Consider the following 26,258-nt stretch of genomic DNA (forward strand, 5'->3'; position numbering starts at 1 on the left):
GGAAGAGAGAAATAAGGAAAAGGGAGAGAAAATAGGAAAAAGTAGACGTGGGGAGGGAGAGAAGAAAAAAAGGAAAGAGGAGACGTGGGGAGGGAGAGACGTGGAGAGGGGCTTGGGGGCTGCATGCAAGGCTTGCATGCGTGCATGCATGGGGGCTGGCAGTTTTTTTTTTTGAAAAACAAACAAACAGCAGCAACAAAAAGAAAGAAAAAGAAAAAATCAAAACAGAAAAAAATATTTTCCTAGCTAACAAAAATACTAGAAACAGAGTAGGTACTAATATACGTATATGTGCTAGAATACTTAGGAAAACAAAATACATATACAACTAATATATATATAATACATATAGGAACCCTAGTTCCACCTAATGCAATTTAAAAAAAAAGTTTTATGCACTAGGATCACACAACGCGATCGAAAAAAAAAACTCGACCAAAATAATTCGGAGTTTGGAAAAATTTGCAAAAACCAAAAATGGTGACTTTAACTCACAGGGGAGAAGTCATATTATCTCCACTCCGATAAGTCACATAACGATAAAATTTTTCAGAGGAACACAATGATGCATAAAATGTGGGATGCAAATGAATGATCTATTAACATCCGAATTTACGAAAATTGGGATGTTACAAACCTACCCACCTTAAGATGAATCTCGCCCTCGAGATTCGGGTTGACTAGAAAATAGGTGCGGCTGGTCTCGACGAAGATCCTCTTCTCGTTCCCAGGTGGCTTCTTCCTCGGTGTGGTGGCTCCACAACACCTTGCAGAACTTGATGATCTTGCTGCGGGTAACTCTGTTGGCTGTCTCGAGAATTCGGACGGGTTTCTCCTCATACGTCAGATCGCTGTCAAGCTGTATGGCCTCTAGGGGCACTGTATCTCTCAACGGAACATTGGCCATCTCAGCGTGGCATTTCTTCAACTGGGAAACATGGAAGACATCATGAACTCCGGACAATCCTTCCGGCAGTTCCAGTTTGTATGCAACTTCGCCTCTACGTTCAAGAATTTTGTAGGGGCCAATGAAACGTGGTGCTAGTTTTCCTTTCACACCGAATCTCTTGATTCCTCGAAGTGGAGACACCCGAAGATATGCTCGATCTCCCACTTCGTATGTTACTTCCTTGCGTTTGCTGTCGGCATAACTCTTCTGCCTGGACTGAGCTATCTTGAGTCGGTCACGAATAAGCTTGACCTTCTCTTCAGAATCTCGGATGAGGTCGGGACCAAAAAGTTGTCGGTCGCCAACTCCATCCCACGTCAATGGTGTCCTGCACCTCCTTCCGTATAGAGCTTCGAAAGGGGCCATCTTCAGACTGGTCTGGTAGCTGTTGTTGTATGAGAACTCGGCATACGGTAAATTGTCATCCCAACTAGACCCATAGTCTAGTGCGCAAGCTCTCAACATGTCTTCCAGAATTTGATTAACTCTCTCGGTCTGTCCATCTGTCTGCGGGTGAAATGCTGTGCTGAACTCCAATCTTGTTCCCAAGGTTTCGTGCAGTTGGTGCCAAAATTTTGATGTGAACTGAGTCCCTCTATCAGACACAATGCTCTTTGGTACTCCGTGCAGACATACGATCCTCGTCATATAAATCTTGGCCAGCTTGGCACTAGTGTAGGTAGTCTTCACCGGAATGAAGTGAGCTACCTTGGTCAACCGATCGACCACAACCCAAATAGAATCATAGCCAGAACGGGTCCGAGGTAATCCTGTGATGAAGTCCATACCAAGCTTTTCCCATTTCCATTCGGGTATCGGCAGAGGTTGGAGCAAACCTGCTGGCTTCTGATGCTCGGCTTTTACTCGCTGACAAACATCGCATATAGCTACGTACTCGGCAATGTCTTTCTTCAATCCTGTCCACCAGAAACTTTCTTTCAGATCCAGATACATCTTGGTGTTACCAGGGTGTATCGAGTACGGGGAATCATGAGCTTCCTGAAGTATCAACTTCCTGAGTTTGGGATCATCGGGCACATAGATGCGATCCTCAAACCATAAAGTTCCGTGTTCATCCTCACGAAAACCTTTAGCTTTCCCGTCTTCCATTTTCTGCTTAATCTCAGCTATCTCTTTGTCAGCTTTCTGTGCTTCACGGATCTTTTCCGTCAAAGTAGACTGAATTTCCAGTGTGGCAACAAATCCTCTTGGAACTATCTCCAATTTGAGATCTCGGAGATCATCGACTAACTCCTGGGGTAATCCTCCCGCTGTGAGCGTGTTCACATAACTCTTGCGGCTCAACGCATCGGCTACAACATTTGCCTTGCCTGGGTGATAATGCAATCTCATGTCGTAGTCCTTGATCAACTCTAGCCATCGCCTCTGTCTGAGGTTCAACTCCTTCTGCGTGAAGATATATTTCAGGCTCTTGTGATCAGTGTAAACATCACAACTATTTCCGATCAGGAAATGTCTCCAGGTCTTGAGAGCGTGCACTACGGCAGCTAGTTCCAAGTCATGTGTGGCATAATTCAACTCATGAGGTCTGAGCTGTCTGGATGCATAGGCTACAACTTTGCCTTCTTGCATGAGCACTCCTCCAAGTCCTTGACGAGAAGCATCACAGTAAACCTGGAAATCCTTCTGAATGTTCGGCAATATCAGCACTGGGGCTGTCACAAGACGTTTCTTCAGCTCTTGAAAACAGGTTTCACAATCCTCAGTCCAAACATACTTGGATTCCTTCTTCAATAACTCTGTCATGGGCTTGGCAATCTTTGAGAAATTCTCAATGAACCTCCGGTAATATCCGGCAAGTCCGAGGAAACTGCGGATCTCCTTGACTGAAGTGGGTGCTACCCATTCGGTGACTGCTGCGACCTTGGCAGGGTCCACTGCTATGCCTTCTCCTGAGATGACATGTCCGAGAAATCCGACTTCCTTCAACCAAAACTCACATTTGCTGAACTTTGCATATAGCTTATGCTCTCGAAGCTTCTCCAGAACTAGACGCAGATGTTCCTTGTGTTCCTCTTCGTTCTTGGAGAATATCAGTATGTCATCGATGAACACCACGACAAACTTGTCCAAGTACTCCATAAATACCTTGTTCATCAGATTCATAAAATATGCCGGAGCATTAGTCAGTCCAAATGACATGACCGTGTACTCATACAAGCCGTACCGAGTGGTAAAGGCTGTCTTGGGTATATCCTGTTCACGAATCTTCAACTGATGATACCCGGATCGAAGATCGATCTTTGAGAATATGCGAGCTCCAACTAACTGATCAAACAGATCATTGATCATCGGCAAGGGGTACTTGTTCTTGATGGTCACATCGTTCAATGCACGATAATCGACAACCATTCTCAGGGACTTGTCCTTCTTTTCAACCAAGAGCACTGGGGCTCCCCAAGGTGAAGAACTTGGGCGAATATACCCTTTGTCCAATAACTCTTTAATTTGCTTCTTGATTTCTATCAAGTCATTTGCGGGCATCCGATAGGGTCTCTTGGATATCGGGGCTGTTCCGGGTAATAGCTCAATCAAGAACTCAATCTCTCTATCGGGTGGCATGCCCGGCAATTCTTCCGGAAATACATCTGGGTACTCCTGTACAATCGGTACTTCCTCCTGGACTACTCCCGTGAGAGAGTTTACTCGCTTACTCCGTGTCGGGCGCTGAGACACGTACTTAATCCGCTTCTGCTCGGGGGTGGTGAGCAAAATAGACTTAAGGGCACAATCGATATTCCCTTCATACTTGGCCAACCAATCCATGCCTAGAATTACATCCAATCCTAGGGACTCTAATACGATGAGGTCGGTGGGGAAATTATGGTTCCCGATGTTGAGACTCAAAGCATGGCATCCTATCCCGGCTGTCATCATGCCTCCTGGGGAACTGACCTTAATAGGTTGGCTGAGGGTTCTAGTTGGCAAACTATACTTTTCCACAACTACCCTTGATATGAATGAATGCGTTGCACCAGAATCAAAAAGTACCAATACTGGATGTGAATTTAGCAAAAACTTACCAACCACAGTATCGGGGTGATCATAGACCTCTTCCACATCAATGTGGTTCACCTGAGCTCGAGGAAAAGGATTGGGCTTCTTTGCTGCAGAGTTGCCGTTGCCGTTGCCGTTGCCGTTTCCATTTCCCTCCTTGTTCTGGGGACAATCAGTGGCATAGTGTCCCTTCTTCTGACACTTGAAGCAAGTGATGTGAGTCAGATCCTTCTGAGCTGGAGCTGACTGCTGCTGAGTGCCAGTACCGCCATTCTTGAAGTTGCTGTTGTTGCGGTGATTACCATTCCCTCCATGGTTGTGGCCTCCATGGTTGTGCACAGGGTGGTTATGCTGAACGTGTCCTCCAAACTTACCGGATCCAGTCCCGGTATTCCCTGAGTAGGGGGTGTAGCGAGGCTTCTGCTGAGTGCCGGAGTTGAACTTTCCAACCCCATACTTTCGCTTGCGGTTCTCCATCTGCTGATGTTTCCCCTCCAAGATGAGGGCCTTATAAACCAGCTCCTGGTAGTTGTTGAAAGTGGCTACCATCAACTGAATGCTCAGCTCATCATTCAGTCCTTCCAAGAACTTCTCCTGCTTGGCCGCATCATCGGCCACATCTCCGGGTGCATAACGGGCGAGCATGCTGAAATCATCAACGTACTGGGCCACAGTGCGACTCCCCTGGCGTAAGTTGCGAAACTCACGCTTCTTCAGACTCATTGCACCAGCTGAGACATGCGCGGTGCGGAAGGCTTGCTTGAATTGCTCCCAAGTGACTCCAGCAATGGGATAAGTGGTGGTGTAGTTCTCCCACCAAGCAGCTGCAGGGCCTTCAAGTTGATGCGCGGCAAAACGCACCTTCTCAGCTTCAGAACAACCAGCGGTGACGAGCTCACGCTCCATCTTGCGAAGCCAATCATCTGCCACAATGGGCTCAATGCTGCTGGAGAAAGTTGGAGGGTTCAACCTCAGAAAACGGGTGAGATTGTCAGCCTGGGGTGGGGGACGGTTGTTGTTGTTCTGGTTCTGGATGATCAGCTGCATCAGGGTGTTTTGTTGCTGGATCAACTGAGTGAGTTCCGGCGGAAAGTTGGAGGTAGGGGCGCGTCTTGGAGGCATCTGATGTTTGTAGAGGGGTGAGATTAGCATAGAACAATGGTCTAGAGGAATTACACTACCCATATGAATGCAACACACAAATATCACACCACACATTTTATTCAAACATCACAAAGGTTCACATGAGGATACAAAATCGATAATCCTAAACATCGGCCTAAAACGTAAAACGATAAAGTAAAAATTGGTGGTCTAGTCTAAGTGTCCTCCTCAAAATAGCATAGTGTCGGGTCCTTCGGTGGAGCTTTCTTCATAGTCCTCGTCGTTGCTGATCACGGGGGCTACGTCTCCTTCGGGATGAAGGTTCTCGCCCATGTCCAGTTCCTCCTCCAGGTATGCAACTCGAGTCTTCAGCTTCTCGATCCGCTCCAGAAAGTCCTTCACTTCCAGCTCATGCTCATAGTGGGCTTCCTGGGCTGCATCTTCAAGCTCAAGCTCGCGGAGTGACAGTTGCTTGATCTTCTTGGCGTCCTTGATCGCGTGATACTCTAGAGTTACGCTGTGCTTCTCCAAGGTCTGGGCATAAGATAAGAGAGCGTCGTTGGTCTTGCTTGAGATGATGTCTCCGTCTTCATTTCTCCAGGATACAACGAATAGGTCTGGAGAAATAGGGCAGCCTTTGTATTTATCCTTGATACGTCCGAGTGCACAATGGATCGCCATGTCCCTTCCGAGAATCCAGCTGGGTGCGATGAACTTGAAATCCATCGGCTCAGTGCGCGGCTGGAATGTCCTTCCGGGAATATGCACCTCGATCCTGTAGCGTGAATCCTCCGAGTACGACGAAGTTGGCTTCCCTGTGATAGTCGGCAGAGCAATCCTCAAATCCTTGGTGATCTGCACCAGCTCTTTTCCGAACGGCATAGTGGTGTCGGGCTGGCAAAACTCCGTGAACTTAACACGGACGAAGGTGGCCATCTAAACATTGGAAAATCAGAGAGAAGTCAGAAATGATCAGAAGAGGAAATAGAAGATATAAGAGAAAATAGTTTTCTTCCTAAGGCTTTTCCAATCCTAGAGGTTACGTCCTAAGGTCAGCGTGTGCTCTGAATACCATTTCTGTAGCGACCCGACTCAACGAGTCAAGCCTCTGGTGTTTCTGTACCATCCCAAGATCATGCTGGTACACACACAGTACATAATGTATATATTCAAGAGTGCAATCACACAGCTTTATTAATCGAAATCTCATAAAGAGTACTTTATTACAATAAAGGAGTACAATAAAGTGGCTGAAGGCCAACTCATGAGATTATCTAACGAAGACTAAGCGGAAGCATCAGGTAGACGAGTCCATCCGACTCCAAGGGCATGTCGCTGAGCGTAGAACGGTAGCCTCACTCCTGGTCGGAAAAATACTCTGCAACATGATACGTTGCAGCCGTGTAGGTCAGCATATTGAATATGCTGGCAAAACATCAAGAGAGGGAGTAAAATAATCACTATCTCTACATGCATATTTGGCCGGTGGAGCTAAGTTTTTTTTTTGCATAAAGCTAGTTTTATCCTACAACAAAAGGGGTCGAAAGCAAAATATTACTACATAGTTTGTTGTTAACGAGATGGTTCCGCCAACCAGTTCTCGTACCCGAATAGTTATTAACACCCACATCATTATTAAGTTGTGTCGAGAGTTCAGGGGAAATTCAATGCCTTCGGCTCAAGTTGTCCATGACCGTGGACACGGCTAATCGATTAGGTTGAGTACTCTGCAGAGTTTTGCACACGTTCCCCACAAGATTTGATCGCCTCCGGGTTTGTCCTCGCACTTCAGGGTGTTTGAAGACCGGATGATCAAAACATGGTCTTTCAACGGGTCCCTCTGAATCCCTGTCGGTGCCCATCCATTCCTACCGTTCGTCTACATCTGCTAGCACCGCCTGTCCAGAGTCGCCGCGTTGTCCAACCAAGCCAGAGCCCATAATGACTTGTGGCTGTGCAGGTAAGCCTTGAGTCTTGAAGTCTCCGTCCGTCCCTTTGAGCCTGGGTGAAGCTTTCCGCAGGATGACATGGCCTCTCCAGCATCCCGGGCATCCACTGGGTTTTCCAGGGAGCCGATCAACCGTCCTTCACCCAGTGTTGCATTGCGTCCGAGGTCTTGAAAATCTTGTCTTAGTCCGGTCTTGATTATTATATCAACCTCGCATCACTCGTGGAATACACTCAACCGATAACCCGTCTACTAGAGCATAGCATATATAACATTGTCGTCCCGGGGCCAAGTATCGGGGTGTTGGTGTTCCTACCACATGATACTACACCTATGACTAAAGTTTCCAAGTACCTAGGCAGCATGCAAATAGGGCAAAGAAGGTGATCTACTATGCATTGAAAACATAGGTAAAATAACATGATCAAAGATGACTTGCCTTGATGATAGTTGTCCTGCTCGAGCGTCTCTAAGTAACACGCTTCGCACTCCGGATGATCTACCGATACAAACACAAAGCACACCATAAGCAATTCAATCATTCCACGAGAAAAAAAATAACATCACATGCAAAGATTGGCAAACGACTACGCAAAAGAATTTTATCGCACGTCGGTAGGACAGAAACTTGTTTCTGTTGAAAACACTAGTAAAAATACTTGGAAAATTCTGAAAATTCTACTACAGTAAGGTTTTATCACTAGAAAACAGCAGCAAAAAGAATCAACTCAATATCATTTTTCAAACTCCTGGAATAGGCAAAACAGTGTTTAAACTAAATCTGCTCTAACTTATATTTGAAAATTCCCAACACAGAACAATTATATATTTTTAAAAGCTACAGGAAATTTGTGAGCTACTGGAAAAAGAATCAATGTCATTGGACGTATGGATAAAAAGTTGTGATCAAAACAAGATTGAAAGTTTCTGTTTTCGAAATCTGGACAGAAATTACGAAACTGCTAGTGCTAATGAGAGGCACACGTGGCAAGCTTCTAATGGCTGAGATGGAGTGCATGAAATAGAGAGAGAGAGAGGTTGCTACCTGCTGCTGGAGGTGTTGCACCGGCAAGAAAGGAGATGGCCGGCGAGGAAGGAGGGAGTAGCTCCGGGCGGTGGGGCGTCGGGCGGCGGCGGTGAGGTTCCTCCTCCGCGGGGAAGAGGCGGCGGTGGAGAGAGAGTTCGGGGAGGGCTCCTCCTCCGCGGCGAGGCCGAGGTGCGGCGGCGGCTAGGGCGGCGGTGGGGTGAGGCGCCGGCGGCGGCTTGTGGAGGCGGCGGTGGAGAGACGGCGGCTAGGGTTGGGGAGAGGTGGAGGTGGGGGGGGGGGGGTTTATATAGGCTTAGGGGAGGAGAGTAGAAAGGAAGGAGAGGGAGAACTTTGGGAAGGAGATCATGGGAGAGAAAAATAGGAAAGAGAGGGAGGAGAAAGAAGGAAGAGAGAAATAAGGAAAAGGGAGAGAAAATAGGAAAAAGTAGACGTGGGGAGGGAGAGAAGAAAAAAAGGAAAGAGGAGACGTGGGGAGGGAGAGACGTGGAGAGGGGCTTGGGGGCTGCATGCAAGGCTTGCATGCGTGCATGCATGGGGGCTGGCAGTTGTTTTTTTTTTTTTGAAAAACAAACAAACAGCAGCAACAAAAAGAAAGAAAAATAAAAAACAAAACAGAAAAAAATATTTTCCTAGCTAACAAAAATACTAGAAACAGAGTAGGTACTAATATACGTATATGCGCTAGAATACTTAGGAAAACAAAATACATATACAACTAATATATATATAATACATATAGGAACCCTAGTTCCACCTAATGCAATTTTAAAAAAAAGTTTTATGCACTAGGATCACACAACGCGATCGAAAAAAAAACTCGACCAAAATAATTCGGAGTTTGGAAAAATTTGCAAAAACCAAAAATGGTGACTTTAACTCACAGGGGAGAAGTCATATTATCTCCACTCCGATAAGTCACATAACGATAAAATTTTTCAGAGGAACACAATGATGCATAAAATGTGGGATGCAAATGAATGATCTATTAACATCCGAATTTATGAAAATTGGGATGTTACAGAGGAAGAGAAGTGAACCAGGCTTTAGCGTCATCCTTTAGAGAGAAAGGAAACAGCTTAAGGATATAGTAGTGGCGGATCTTCTCCTCACTAGTGAAAAGGGTGGCTATATCGTGTAGTTTGGTAAGATGGGCTACGACCGTCTCAGACTCATAACCGTGGAAAGGATCAGATTTGACTAGAGAGATTATCTCAGGATCGACAGAGAATTCATAATCCTTATCGGTGATAAAGATAGGTCAAGTGGAAAACTTCGGGTCGTATTTCATCCTAGCTTTCAGAGATTTTTCCTTCTACTTGAGAAGTAATTTCTCAGCGTCATAGGCATCCTTACACGCAAGAAAGTCCTCAGCTATCTCTCCCTCCATAACGTAACCCTTAGGTATATCAGGCAATTCATATCTAGGAGAGCTAGATCTAGCAGGAGGAAAAGCAGGTTCTATCTCAATAGTATCGGCAGTTTCAGAAGCATCACGAGCATTGGCAGTAACTCTAGCAATATGAGCATCAAGGAATACCCCTAGTGGTACCTCTGGCAAAGTAGTATCTCTAGCAGTATCAAGCATAGCATCATCAGGCAAAATAGCATCTCTAGCATCATCAGGCAAAGCAGTATCAGGAATAGCATCTCTAGCAGTATCAGGCATAGTATCTCTAGCAGTATCAAGCATAGCATCTCTAGCAGTATCAAGCATAGCATCTCTAGCAGTATCAAGCATAGCAGCATAATAAGCATCATCAAGCAGAGGCGACATATCAAGATTTCTATCAGGAGGTGATGTCGCAAACTTACTCATAACTGAAGGCGAATCAAGTGCAGAGCTAGATGGCAGTTCCTTACCTCCCCTCATAGTTGAGGGCAAGACTTTGGTTTTTGGATCTTTCAGATTCTTCATAGTGATCAGCAGATAGAAATCCCAAGTGACTCAGAGAATATAACAATCCCTTCCCCGGCAACGGCGCCAGAAAAAGCTGCTTGCTAGCAGTCCCCGACAATGACACTAGAAGAATGTTGTTGACGTGTTCCTGACTTGATGCCTCCGCGGCAACAGAGCCAGAACTGCTCCCAGTTGCTCAACAATTAGCAATTGTCTTGCAATGGCCCACCAACGTGTGAGTTCGCGGCAGTTTTCGAGGGTAGAGTATTCAACCCAAATTTGTTGGTTCGCCAGACGGGAAGTGAAAGAATACTCTCAAGTATTAGCAGCTGAATGTGTCGGATTCAACCGCACCTGAAAGATTAGTATTTGCAAGCAAAGTATCAGTAGCAAAGGAGTATGATAACAACGGTGTCAAAAACGATTTGTTGACGGCAGACTATTCCTAACGGTTGTATCAATGGCGTCAGAAGTTGACCGTGGACGGAAAATATTCTTTCCCGTCAACGGCGCGAGAAAATGTATTGTAGCGGGTCGCAACAGCGTAACGAGTAACAACAGTGGCAAGGAACAGCAGTAGTGACATCAGTAGCAAGTAGCAACAGTAGTAACATCAGTAGCAAGTAGCAACAGTAGTAACAGCAGTAGCAAGTAGCAACAGTAGTAATAGCAGCATCAAGTAGCAACAGTAGTAACTGCAGCAGTGGGACAAACTCGTAGGTAATGGGTCGGTGATTCGTTTGGATGACATTCATCATGCAACAGTTATAACACGGAGAGATATGTGACTAGCTCCCGTTCGTGAATGTGATGTAGGCATGCATTCCGTGTGTAGTCATACATGCTTAGGGAAAAGAACTTGCATGACATCTATTGTCCATCCCTCCCATGGCAGCGGGGTCCAAAAGGATACTACAGGATATTAAGGATATTAAGGATACTACAGGATATTAAGGATACTACAGGATATTAAGGATACTACAGGAACAACGCATTAGCACTTGGTGAACACATGAACTCCTCAAAATATGGTCATCACCGGGAGTGGTTCCGGTTATTGTCACTCCGGGGTTGCCGGGTCATAACACATAGTAGGTAACTACAACTTGCAAGATCGGATCTAAAATACACATATATTGGTGACAACATAATAATTTCAGATCTGAAATCATGGCACTCGGGCCCTAGTGACAAGCATTAAGCATGACAAAGTAGTAGCAACATCAATCTCAGAACATAGTAGATACTAGGGATCAATCCCCGTCAAAACTAACTCGATTACATGATAGATCTCATCCTACTCATCACCGCCCAGCGAGCCTACGAATAGATTACTCAGGAACAATGAAGAGCTTCATGGAATTGGAGAGGGAAGAAGGTTGATGATGACGATGGCGACGATTTCCCCTCTCCGGAGCCCAAAACGGACTCCAGATCTGCCCTCCAGATGAAGAACACGATGTGGCGGCGCCTCCGTTTCGCAAACGCGATGAAATCTTCTCTCTTGATTTTTTTCTGGAAGAAAGTGAATTTATAGAGCTGAGTTTGGGGGCGGCAGAGCCACGTGGGCCCCACAAGCTTGGTTGCCACGGCCAGGGGGGAGGCCGCGGCAACAGAGCTTGTGGCCCACCAGCCCATCCCCTCCGGTGGATCTTTGCGCAGGTATTTTTCATATTTTCCATAAATATTCTCCGTAAATTTTCAGGACGTTCCGAGAACTTTCATTTCTGCACAAAAACAACACCATGGCAATTCTGCTGAAAACAACGTCAGTCCGGGTTAGTTCCATTCAAATCATGCAAATTAGAGTCCAAAACAATGGCAAAAGAGTTTGGAAAAGTAGATACGATGGAGACGTATCAACATTTCTATTGCACCCCTTCGTGCGCGGGGTAATGTTCAACTACGGGCTTGATTTCCACCATATGGCCCCAAACTCCATCTTCCACGTCGCCTCTTCCATCATAGTATGCGAAGCTTTTCTCCGCCGTGAGCCACACTTCGGCTTTGGCTGAAAACCTTAGGGATCAAGCCGAAATCTAGCGGCCCCAATCTGGCACAATGCGGAGGGGATATGATTAGCAAGAACCAGAATGCCGATTGGTTCAAGGAAACCTTCATTAAGACGTCGTGGAGTGGCAATGGGATTGGTTTTACATCACTGAGCTGCTCGCCTGAGGCCAAGCCAAAGTCCCCGCATTTTCAGTCTGACCTCCCCGCAAGCTCAAGTCATGGACGGAGAAGCACATTGTCTAGGGGAACACCAATGAGGTGAAGACCCTCGTGGGGAGGATCCAGGTGTGTTCCCTTGAAAAGGACCTTGGGCTGCTTGACGTGGTAAATTTCATGCTCAACCGCCAAATAGTCCCACTCCAACTTCGGTCAAGCCAATGTGCATGTACAATTCCAAGGAGGCAGGACTAGTTGTCCACTTTTGCACACCAACCTTTCCAGCATGTGGACAAAACTATTCAAGCTAAGTGAGGACAACGTCCCCGAGGAGGGACAAGGCCACGGTTTCGAAGCAAGTTATGAAGCCCCGCTGGTAAATGTTCTAACGCGCATATTTGTATTCCTTTTTCTGCATATGGTGAGACCGATCCTAAATGAGTCATTTTTGCTTGGCACGTGCAGAAGTGGTCAGCCAAAATGCAGGCCACGCAGTGCCTAACCCCTTGCCTAGGAGTAAAGAACCCCTCAGCTTACTGTGCTCTTAACTAAGGAGCCGCATGTGGTGGTCCCCAAGGGGAAGAAACCCTCGGGGGGGGGGTGCTTGGAAGCAGTAGGCTTTAGTTTTCTGGTATGAGGAGACATATATCTCCGTCGTCCATGAAGAGGCAAATGAAGAACTATCCCACAAAGGGAAGAGAGTGGTGTCAGAGCAATCAATGATCTGGTTCTCTTTGGTAAGGAACCTATTCTAGAACTTCTGAGCAGATTGGCCTGGTTGTTGGACGACACGACTGAGGTCATCGGCATCGAGAGGTTGGACATAAGTGCCTTGGAAATTTTCCCTAAAGGCGTCTTCGAAGTCTTCCCATATGCTGATGGTATGGGGAGTGAAGCTATTAAGCCAATGCCTAGCTGACCCCTTTAACTTGAGCGGCAGATATTTGATGGCGTGAAGGTCATCTCCATTAGCCATGTGTATGTGGAGAAGGAAGTGCTCGATTCATACCGCTAGGACTATCATGCCATCATAAGCTTCTATATTGATCGGCTTAAACCCATTAAGGAATTGATGTTCCATTATCCTGTCTATGAAACAAATCGTGTGCGCTCGACCTCAGGACCGGGTAGTATCTTGTTGGAGGTCGGGGGAGAATCGCCCATAGGCTTGATCTCGGGCGTGACCATTCCTGTCTATCCAGGTGTCATAGCCGTCGAGCCTGGCCGACACACGTCCTCGCAAACCGTAAATGGACTGAGGAGGTTCCTGGTTTACCTCGATGTGACGTTGAACGTCGTTAGGGTCTAAGTGACGTGTGTTGACGTTTTCTTGCACTTGTCTGTCTGGACCCCTAGCGGGTCGGTCAAGCTCGTCAGTGGTTAGTTCTTCATCAAATTCCGATAGCAGGTGCTTGTGTGGGCATGATTTCGGTGCGTCATCGCATCGGTCTTCGAGGTCTTGTTCAGTCGAGAGTACTTCAACTCCTTGTTGTTTAGCGCATCCGTATTTGCTTGCAGTTGTTGCTGCCTGCGTTTCATGCTTCAGGTGGTGGCGATGAGGCGCTACTTAAAGCGCTGTTGCTCTCAGGGGTCTTCTAGGACAATAAAGTCCTCTATGCCAAGGCTCTCATCCTCCTCGGACTCTGGCATGTAATTGTCGTCGGAACTTGGAAGAGGTTGTTGGGATGTACGTCCTATGCATTTACCTCGGGGTCGTTGTTTGCTTTCTGATCCTCTCCCTTGTTCTCAATGTCATCGGTCATTGCCTCAACGTCATCGGCGGTTGCATTGTGCTCCCCATTGTTTCCTTTTTGGCGTCTGCGCTGACGCTTGGGAGGTGATTTGGGCGTGTCTACCATGTAGACGTCATAGGTGGATGTCGCAGTCCACTTGTCTCTATTTATCACGGGCGAAGTGTGTTCTCTATGGTCGTCGACATCTTCATCCATGTCTGTGGCCTTATCATAGTCCAACACATCGGTTAAATCGTCGACCATGGTGACTAGGTGGGTGGTGGGTGATACGACCATTTTTGAATCATGATTTCTTATTGATATTTGTGTTATTCTTGTCCATTATTCCATATTATCATACAATTCTTATGCCAATTCTCTCTGAATATGCAAGGTACATCACAAAGAGGGAAATATATGGAAACTGGAATTCTCAACGGGGAAACCAAGAAAAAGGTAGAAAATAACCAGACTCCAAAATGACCTGAAACTTCACGAAGAATTTTGATGGAATATTTAAGAATTATTGGTCAAAAATATACTAGAGGGGGATCACCTGCTGGCCACAAACCAACATGGCATGCCCACCCCCTGGGCACGCCCTGATGGCTTGTGGGGCCCCTGCAGATCTCCCGACCCCCTCTTCTCCTATATGGTGTATTTTACTCTAGAAAAAAAATCATAAGCAACCTTTCGGGATGAAGTGTCGCTGTCTCGAGGCGGAAACCTGGGCAGAGGCCCTTTTCCACTTCGACTGTCATATTCTGCCAGGGTAATTCCTCTCTGGGAGGGGGAGATTGATACGTCTCAAACGTATCTATAATTTTTTATGGTTTCACGCTGTTATCTTGTCAACTTTGGATGTTTTGTTTACCTTTTATATCTTTTTTGGGACTAACTTATTAATTCAGTGCCAAGTGCCAGTTCCTGTTTTTTCTGTGTTTTTGACTCTTTTCATATCTGATTTTGGAACAGAGTCCAAACAGAATAAAATCCCCAAAATAATTTTTTCCAGAACAGAAGAAGATCGGGAGACTTGAGGGCCAAGGCAGGGGGCCCACAGGGAGCCCACAAGCCCTGTTGCCGCGGCCAGGGGGGAGGCCACGGCAACCAAGCTTGTGCCCCCCTGGCGCTCCCCTGCCCAAGGTCTTTGGCCTATAAATTCCCTAAAAATCCAGAAAAAATTAGGGCATCCACGAAAACAATTTTCCACCGCCGCAAGCTTCCGTTTCCGCGAGATCTCATCTGCAGACTATTCCCGGTGCCCTGTCGGAGGGGACTTTGGAGTTGGAGGGCTTCTACATCAACATCATCGCCTCTCCAATGACTCGTGAGTAGTCCACTTCAGACCTACGGGTCCGTAGTTAGTAGCTAGATGGCTTCTTCTCTCTCTTGGATCTTCAATACAAAGTTCTCCATGATCTTCATGGAGATCTATCCGATGTAATCCTCTTTGGCGGTGTGTTTGTCGAGATCCGATGAATTGTGGATTTCTGATCATATTATATATGAATTATATTTGAGTCTTTGCTGATTTCTTATATGCATGATTTGATATCCTTGTAAGTCTCTCGAGTCTTGGGTTTTGTTTGGCCAACTAGATCTATGATTCTTGCAATGGGAGAAGTGCTTGGTTTTGGGTTCATACCGTGTGGTGACCTTTCCCAGTGACAGAAGGGGCAGCAAGGCACGCATCATGTTGTTGCCATCAAGGGTAACAAGATGGGGTTTTAGCGTAGATATGGGATTGTCCATCTACATCATGTCATCTTGCTTAAGACGTTACTCTGTTCTTTTGGACTTAATACACTAGATGCATGCTGGATAGCGGTCGACGTGTGGAGTAATAGTAGTAGATGCACAAAGTATGGGTCTACTTGTTTTGGATGTGATGCCTATAGATATAATCATTGCCTTATATAATGTCACGACTTTGCGCGGTTCTATCAATTGCTCGATAGTAATTCGTTCACCCACCGTCTACTTGCTTTCATGAGAGAAGCCACTAGTGAACACTACGGCCCCCGGGTCTATTCACAACTATCGTTTCCACTTGCGCTTTTACTTTGCTTGTTTACTTTGTTGCTTTCAGTTCTCACTTTGCAAACAATCTATAAGGGATCGACAACCCCTTCATAGCATTGGGTGCAAGCTCTTTGTGTTTGTGCAGGTACTTGTGACTTGACGAGATCTTCCATTGGTTCGATACCTTGGTTCTCAAAAGTGAGGGAAATACGTATCGCCGCTGTGCTACATCACCCTTTCCTCTTCAAGGGAACACCAACGCAAGGCTCCAAGGCCGTGGGGAAATCCTTTGCATATTTGCCAAGGAAGTCCCTAAAGGCATAGCCGTAGCAACAAGATTCCTAGCGCCGTACCAGGGAAGGTCTGTTGTCACAGTAGCAGAAGTATTTCTGGCGCCGTTGCCGGGGAGGATCAAGTCAAGAATAGTCTCTCTTCAACGTGCTGATTTCTGGCGCAAGGAGGAAAGATCAAGTCATCTATCCAAGTAGGTGTCACAAACTCATCTCTTGCATTTACCTTTTTTGCCAGTTGCCTCTCGTTTTCCTCTCCCGCACTTCACATTTGTCGTTTTCATTTGCCTTTCTCCTTTGCCTTTTTCGTTCGCCCTTTTCTCTTGTTTTCCTTTCCGTTGCTTGTGTGCTATTTGCCTTCAATATGCTTGCATCTTCGCTTGCTGAAAATCTAGTGATATGGATCCTCATCCACTTGCTAATCTCTTTAAGAGATCCACTTATGTGGAACCAATTGCTAGTGAATTGAGTGCACTTGACTATCTTTATGGAGTTTTTCTTGAGATGCGTGAATCTGTAAATCGTGATGAAGAAACTTATGAAGTGATTCACGAGGGCTCCTTGAATGAAAATCATGATTGCAATGGTTTCACTATAAATCCTACTAGTGACAATCATGCTAAAAATATGCAAAACCCTAAGCTTGGGGATGCTAGTTTTGCTATGTCCCCTACTTGTTGCAATAATCATGATTGGGGTGATGATCTTTCTTATGACTTGAAATTTTTTTCAAGCCTCATGATGATTATGATATTTGCAACAATATTGAAAGTGGGATTGGAGAACTCATGACTTTAGTTGATGACAATCCCACTATTTTTGAAGAGCGTCAACTTTGCATGCATGTGGATCATGAAAAGAATATCCTTTGTGATAGCTATTTTGTTGAATTTGATTTTGATCCCACATGTAATTGCTTTGAGAGAGGAAAATATTGTGGTAGAAACTTTCATGTTACCCAATTACCTCTCGTTTTGTAGAGATTGCTATTGTCTCTTTCTTCTTCCTTGCATATGGCAACTATTGGTTGGCTTGACAATCTGTTTTCCTATAAAATGCCTATGCATAGGAAGTATGTTAGACTTATATGTGATTTTCACTTGCATGCCTAGCTAAGGGCGTTAAACAATAGCGCTTGTCGGGAGGCAACCCAACGAATCTATCATTTTTCTTTCTGTTTTGTGTTTTTCCCACTTTCATAATTCTGTTATGATTGTGTTTTTTATGTTTCTTTTTGCGTTTGTGCCAAGCAAAACCATTATGATTAGTCTTGGGGAAGATCGTTTGGTCATGCTGGAAAAGACAGAAACTTTCTGCTCACGAAAAGAATTTTCATTTTTTTTCTGTAAGATATTTTGAGTTGATTCTTTTTGCTGCTGATTTCTACGCAAATTCTGCAGACTGTCGTAATTTGTCAGAAGTTTTGAAGTACCAGAAGTATACGAAGTATACAGATTGCTACAGACTGGTCTGCTGTTAACAGATTCTGTTTTTGTTGAGTTGGTTGCGTATTTTGATGAAACTATGGATAGTATCGGGGGGTATTAGCCTTGGAAGATTGAAAATACAATAACCCAACATCAACATAAGCAGAATTTAAGTTTGCTACAGTACCTAAGGAAGTGGTGGTTTGCTTTCTTATACTAATGTTATCACGAGTTTTTGTTTAAGTTTCGTGTTGTGAAGTTTTCAAGTTTTGGGTGAAGTTCTTATGGACAAAAAGATAAAGAGTGGCAAGAGCTCAAGCTTCGGGATGCCCAAGGCACCCCAAGTTGATTCAAGGATGCCGTAAAAGCCTAAGCTTGGGGATGCCCCGAGAAGGCATCCCCTCTTTCGTCTTCAATTCATTGGTAACGTTACTTGGGGCTATATTTTTATTCACCACATGTTATGTGTTTTGCTTGGAGCGTCTTGTATCGTAGGAGTCTTTTATTTTTGTTGTGTCACAATCATCCTTGCTGCACACCTAGAGAGAGAGACATGCACTCATCGTGATTTTGTCGAGCTTCACCTATATATCCTTTGGTTAGACAATTCAGCTCACATGTGCTTCACTTATATCTTTTGAGCTAGTTTCTTTTGCTCTATGTGCTTCACTTATATCTTTTAGAGCACGGCGGTGCGTGGCTTGGTAGTTGTTATATGCTATGAAAGTAGTCTCAAGAGGGGTAGTTATCCAAAGGGATATGAAAACTTCCACCTTCATGTGCATTGAATAGTTAGAGAAGTTTGATTCATCTCAATTAGTTTTGAGTTGTGGTTGTGGTAATATTGAAGTTATATTAGTAAGGTGTTGTGGATCTAGAAATACTTGTGTTGAAGTTAGTGATTCCCGTAGCATGCACGAATGGTGAACCGCTATGTGATGAAGTCTGAGCATGATTAGTCAATTGATTGTCATCCTTTGTGTGGCGGTCGGGATCGCGCGATGGTTTATACCTACCAACCCTTCCCCTAGGAGTATGCGTTGAATGCTTTGTTTTGATTACTACTAAAACTTTTGCAACAAGTATATGATTTCTTCATGACTAATGTTGAGTCCATGGTTTAGATGCACTTTCACCTTCCACCATCACTATCTTCTTTAGTGCCGTGCAATTTTCGCCGGTGCACAAAACCCACCATTAGCCTCCCTCAAAACAGCCACCATACCTACCTACTATGTTTTTTTCAAAGCTATTCCGAGATATATTGCCATGCAACTACCACCGTGACATGTGCCACAACTTCTACATTGCCATTGCATGATCGTAAGATAGCTAGCATGATGTTCCCATTGATGTCTATGCCATGCTAGATCATTGTCACGGAACACTAACGAACGCATTTCATATAGAGTCATCATTGCTCTAAGTTTTGAGTTGTAAGCGTGATGATCATCATTGATGGAGCATTGTCCCATGTGAGAAAATAAAAGAGGCCAGCGAAGCCCATTTACAAAAGAGGCCAAAGATGCCCACCAAAAAAAAGAGAGAAAAAGAGAGAAGGGATAATGCTACCACCTTTCCACACTTGTGCATATTAAGCACTATGATCTTCATGATTGAGAGTCTCTCGTTTTGTCACCACCATATAGCTAGTGGGAAATTTTCATTATATAACTTGGCTTGTATATTCCAACGATGGGCTTCCTCAAATTTGCCTTAGGTCTTCGTGAGCAAGCAAGTTGGATGCACACCCACTAGTTTTATTTAAGAGCTTTCACATACTCTTAGCTCTAGTGCATCATTTGTATGGCAATCCCTACTCATTCACGTTGATATCTATTGATGAGCATCTCCATAACTCATTGATATGCCTAGTCAATGTGACCATCTTCTCCTTGTTTGTCTTGCAACCTCCACCACACTCCACACCACTTATAGTGCTAAAACCATGGCTCACGTTCATGTATTGCGTGAGAGTTGAAAAGGTTTGAGAAAGTAAAGGTGTGAAAACAATTACTTGGCCAATATCGGGGTTGTGCATGATTTAAATTCGTTGTGCAAGGATGATAGAGCATAGCCAGACTATATGATTTTGTAGGGATAACTTTCTTTTGGCCTTGTTATTTTGAAAGTTCATGATTACCTTACTAGTTTGCTTGAATTATTATTGTCTCCGTGTCAATAGCAAACTATTGTTTTGAATCTAATGGATCTGAACATTCACATCACATAAGAGGAGTTACAAAGGACATATATGCTAGGTAGCATGAAAGCATCACAAATTCATTCTTTATCACTTCCCTACTCGAGGACGAGCAAGAGTTAAGCTTGGGGATGCTTGATACGTCTCAAACGTATCTATAATTTTTGATGGTTTCACGCTGTCATCTTGTCAACTTTGGATGTTTTGTTTACCTTTTATATCTTTTTTGGGACTAACTTATTAATTTAGTGCCAAGTGCCAGTTCGTGTTTTTTCTGTGTTTTTGACTCTTTTCAGATCTGATTTTGGAACGGAGTCCAAACGGAATAAAATCCCCGAAATAAAACTTTCCAGAACGGAAGAAGACCGGGAGACTTGAGGGCCAAGGCAGGGGCCCACAGGGAGCCCACAAGCCCTGTTGCCGCGGCCAGGGGGGGAGGCCGCGACAACCAAGCTTGTGACCCCGCTGGCGCTCCCCTGCCCAAGGTCTTTGGCCTATAAATTCCTTAAAAATCCAGAAAAAATTAGGGCATCCATGAAAACACTTTTCCGCCGCCGCAAGCTTCCGTTTCTGTGAGATCTCATCTGGAGACCCTTCCCGGTGCCCTGTCGGAGGGGACTTTGGAGTTGGAGGGCTTCTACATCAACATCATCGCCTCTCCAATGACTCGTGAGTAGTCCACTTCAGACCTACGGGTCCGTAGTTAGTAGCTAGATGGCTTCTTCTCTCTCTTGGATCTTCAATACAAAGTTCTCCATGATCTTCATGGAGATATATCCGATGTAATCCTCTTTGGTGGTGTGTTTGTCGAGATCCGATGAATTGTGGATTTGTGATCAGATTATCTATGAATTATATTTGAGTCTTTGCTGATTTCTTATATGCATGATTTGATATCCTTGTAAGTCTCTCCGAGTCTTGGGTTTTGTTTGGCCAACTAGATCTATGATTCTTGCAATGGGAGAAGTGCTTGGTTTTGGGTTCATACTGTGTGGTGACCTTTCCCACTGACATAAGGGGCAGCAAGGCACGCATCATGTTGTTGCCATCAAGGGTAACAAGAAGGGGTTTTAGCGTAGATATGGGATTGTCCATCTACATCATGTCATCTTGCTTAAGACGTTACTCTGTTCTTTTGGACTTAATACACTAGATGCATGCTGGATAGCGGTCGACGTGTGGAGTAATAGTAGTAGATGCACAAAGTATGGGTCTACTTGTTTTGGATGTGATGCCTATAGATATAATCATTGCCTTATATAACGTCATGACTTTGCGCGGTTCTATCAATTGCTCGACAGTAATTCGTTCACCCACCGTCTACTTGCTTTCATGAGAGAAGCCACTAGTGAACACTACGGCCCCCGGGTCTATTCACAACTATCGTTTCCACTTTCTCTTTTACTTTGCTTGTTTACTTTGTTGCTTTCAGTTCTCACTTTGCAAACAATCTATAAGGGATTGACAACCCCTTCATAGCGTTGGGTGCAAGCTCTTTGTGTTTGTGCAGGTACTTGTGACTTGACGAGATCTTCCATTGGTTCGATACCTTGGTTCTCAAAACTGAGGGAAATACTTACCGCCGCTGTGCTACATCAGCCTTTCCTCTTCAAGGGAACACCAACGCAAGGCTGCAAGGCTGCGGGGAAATCCTTTGCATATTTGGCAAGGAAGTCCCTAAAGGCGTAGCCATAGCTGCAGGATTCCTCGCGCCGTACGAGGGAAGGTCTGTTGTCGCAGTAGCATAGATCGAAGCCATCATCATCACCTACGCTTCCTCCTTCGTGGGAGGACCAATCTTCATCAACATCTTCACCAGAACCATCTCATCTCAAACCCTAGTTCATCTTTTATATTCAATCTTGGTCTCAAAACCTCAGATTTGAACTTGTTGGTTACTAGTTGTGTTGATTACATCTTGTAGTTGATGCTTGTTGGATTACTTGGTGAAAGATATTACATTCGAATCACATCCTTAATCATTATTATTATTCCTCTGATCCGGAACATGTTGATGAGGTGTGACCGTGTGAGTAGTTACTATTGTTCCCGAGGACATGAGAGAAGTCTTGTTATAAGTAATCATGTGAAGTTGGTATTTGTTCGATATTTTGATGATATGTATGTTCTTACTTCTCTTAGTGGTGTCATGCGAACGTTGACTACATGACACTTCAGCATGTTATGGGCCTAAGGGAAGTCATTGTGGAGTAACAAGTATATGATGGGTTGCGAGAGTGACTGAAGCTTAAACCCTAGTTTGTGCATTGCTTCATAAGGGGCTGATTAGGATCGACACGTTTAAAGCTATGGTTAGATCTATCTTAATTCTTCTTTCATAGTTGCGGATGCTTGCGAGAGAGGGTAATCATAAGTTGGTTGTTTGTTCAAGTAAGAACAACACCTTAGCACCAATCCACCCACGTATCAAATTACAAAAGTAGCAAATGCGAATCAACTCAACATGATGAATATGACTAGACAGAAATTCCCATGTGTCCTTTCAGGCCCGTCCTTTGCTACAAAAAGGATTGGGATACCTTGATGCACCTTTGCTACTATTGTCACTTGTCACTTATTACAAATTATCTTGCTACAAAACTACCTATCATTGTGACTCCTCACTGATTACATTGGTTTCCCACCAAGCCTAAAGGGTGATGTAGCACAAAGACGACAAGTATTTCCCCGAGTTATGAAACCAAGGTATCAATCTAGTAGGAAGATCCACAAGACTATGTAAGTGGCACCTGCATACAAATGGCAAATCCTCGAAACCCAATGCGTGGATGAGTTGTCAATCCCTCGTGGGTAAAGTAAGGATATATTGATAGAAGCAAATAAGAGTGATCGCAAATAAAATGCAACAAGTTATTTTTGTTTTTTTGATAATATAGATCTGAAAATAAAAGAGAAAATAAAATAGAAACACGAATAGCAAAGTAGAGATTGCAAATAGATGATGTGAAGTAGACCCGAGGGCCATAGGTTTCACTAGTGGCTTCTCTCGAGAAAATAGCAAACGGTGGGTAGAGAAATTACCGTTGGGCAATTGATTGAAGATCAAATAATTATGACGATATTCAAGACAATGATCATGTATATATGCATCACGTCCAGGACAAGTAGACCAAGTTCTGCCTGCATCTACTTCTATTACACCACACATCAACCGCTATCCAGCATGCATATAGTGTATTGAGTTCATGGAGAAACGGAGTAATGACTTAAGAACGATGACATGATGTAGACAAGATCTATTCATGTAAGAATAGATCCCATCGTTTTATCCTTGATAGCAATGATACATGCGTGTCATGTCTCTTTTTGTCACTCAGATTGAGCACCGCAAGATCGAACACATCACAAAGCACCTCTTCCCATTGCAAGATAAAAGATCAAGTTGGCCAAAAAAACAAATATTAGAGAAGAAATACTAGGCTATAACAATCAAGCATGAATATGTTTTCATAGATCTGATCATAAACTCACAATTCATCGGATCTCAACAAACACACCGCAAAAGAAAGAGTTACATCATATGGATCTCCAAGAGACCATTGTATTGAGAAAAAAAAACAAGAGAGAAAGACATCTAGATACTACCTACAGACCCGTAGGTCTGATATGAACTATTCAGCATCATCGGAGGAGCACCAATGCGGATGTTGAACCACTCCGTGATCGTGTTCCTCTTCAGAACGGGCTCTAGATTGGATTTCATGGCTTCTGGAACTTGTGGCGGTTGAAATGATTTTTCATCCACTACTCTATTGTTTTCTAAATATTGGGGTATTTATAGAGCTCAACAGTGATGGAGGAGATGTCCGAGGGCCCAACTAGACACCAGGTCGTGCGAGGGCCCATGGGCGCGCCCTAGTGTCTAGTAGGCCGTCTGAGCCTCCTCTGGTGCTCCTTCTTGGCTCCCATGTTTCCTTTTGGTAAAACAAATTCTCCATAAAGTTTCTTAGCATTTGGACTTCATCTAATATTGAGTTTCTGCGAAGGAAAAAACAGCAAAAAACAACAACTCGCACTAGGCATTATGTCAATAGGTCAGTCCCAACAAATGATATAAAGTTGCTATAAAATGATCATAAAACATCCAAGATTGATAATATAACAACATGGAACAATAAAAAATTAAAGATACTTTGAGACGTATCAGCATCCCCAATCTTAATTCCTGCTCGTCCTCGAGTAGGTAAATGATAAAAACAGAATTTTTGATGTGGAAGGCTGCCTCACATGTTCATCATGTTCTTTTTCTTTTTAGCATGGACATATGGACTTAATAGATGATGCAAAGCAACAACCTATAGTTTGACATGAGAATTTCAGTACTCAAGCATATCAACAAGCAACCAAGTCTTTCAAAATATTAACGCTGAAGAATGTTATCCCTAGCCCATCATGCTCTATCATTGATCCATTCATGCAATACACTCAAATATTAACTACACCCAATGCTTAAGTATGATAATGGTGTTCCTTAGTTGGTGTTTTATAAGAGAAGTTGGAGACTCAAATTCAAAATAAAAATTGCATAAAGTAAATAGATAGGCCCTTTGCAGAGGGAAGTAGGGATTTGTAGAGGTGCGAGAGCTCAAAGTGAAAAACTTAGAGATATAATTTTTTTAGGGTGGTATGCTCTTCTTGTTAATGAAAATGATTAAGAGTTTCCAGTATCCTCCATGCTAAAAAAATTATTGGCGGTTCCCAAACTGAAAATAAGGTTTGTTCCTTTTTCAACCATTCTTTCACATTCCACAGCTAGCCTTATCTACGGGTACCGTCCATACCAACACTTTCTATGGAATTTATTATTTGACAACATAAAATATTTTTGTTTTGCATTTTGGGATTGGGCATCCCTATTACCGCCATACTCTTGTGCAATGACAAGTGAATAAACACTCATCTTGAGAATAACCTATTTAACATGGAAGATACTGACCACCCCTTGCCGCTTCATGAGCGTTACAGGCAGACAAAACAAAAATATATTTTGAACATTAGGGTTGGCACTTGAAAATTTACTTGGAACGACGTTGAAATACCACATATAGGTAGTTATTGTGGACTCATTTGGCACAACTTTAGGTTTAGGATTTGGATGCACAAGCAGTATTCCCTCTTAGTACAAGTGAAGGCTAGGAAATACTCCCTCCATCCCATATTAAGTGACTCAACTTTCTACTAACTTTGTACTAAAGTTAGTACAAAGTTGAGTCACTTAATTTGGGATGGAGGGAGTAGATTGAGTAGCGCCCAACCAAGGAACGGAAATCATCATAAGTGAACATTAAACATACCTAACACCGAATAATGCAAGACAAGTAGGATGTAATTTCATAGCATAATTATTGACTTAATGTGCATGCATAGGGAATCACAAACTTTAACACCAAAATTCTTACTAAAGCATAATTACTCATCAACATAACTCACATATCAACTATCTCCATATCACAAAACTATTGCAAACAATCTAGTTTAATATCCAATGATCTTCATGAAAGTTTCTATTATATCTTTCCTGCACATTCATCACTTTGGGACTAATTTCATTTAAAGCAAATTGCCATTCAAAATAACAAGCTCTCAAACAAATATAAGTGAAGAACGAGAGCACAAGTTTATTTAAAATTTTCAACTCTCAAAATAATATAAGTGAAGCAAGAGAGGATTTCTACAAAATTTCTACTACTCTCAAAATAATCTAAGTGAAGCATGAGAGAAAATTTCTTCAAAATAACAGCACCAACGTGCTCAAAAAGATATAAGTGAAGCACTTGAGCAATTCCATGGCTTAATATTTTAAGTGAAGGATAAAGAGCGATTCTAACAAATGGGTGTGTCTAGCAAGGCTTATTATGACAAACTAACCAACAAAGAAAGCAAAGACACAAATGCTACAATACGCTCCAAGAAAAACTCATGATATGTGATGAATAAAAATATAGCTCCAAGTAAAATAACCGATGGTTGTTAGAAGAAAGAGGGGATGCCTTCCGGGGCATCCCCAAGCTTAGTTGCTTGGTACTCCTTATATATTACCTTGGGGTGCCATGGGGCATCCCCAAGCTTATGCTTTTATAATTCCTTATTCCTTCATCCATCGTGTTCTCACTCGAAACTTGATAACTTCAATCACACAAAACTCAACAAAAATTTCGTGAGATCCGTTAGCAAAGAAAACATACCTTTACTTTAGATACTGTTTAAAACCTATTCGAATTTTGTTTTTGCATTATACCTACTATATTCGAACTTTACCATGGCTTATACCCGCGATACAAACCATAGATTCATCAAAACAATCACATAACACAAAGAAAACAGAATCTGTCAAAAATAGAACATTGTGTAAAGACTCAAATTTTACTTATACTTCTGTAACTCTAAAACTTCTGAAAAATTAGGAAAACGTAGGGAACATGTATA

Source organism: Hordeum vulgare, chromosome 7H (assembly GCF_904849725.1).
Source record: "Hordeum vulgare subsp. vulgare chromosome 7H, MorexV3_pseudomolecules_assembly, whole genome shotgun sequence".
Taxonomy (NCBI): Eukaryota; Viridiplantae; Streptophyta; class Magnoliopsida; order Poales; family Poaceae; genus Hordeum; species Hordeum vulgare.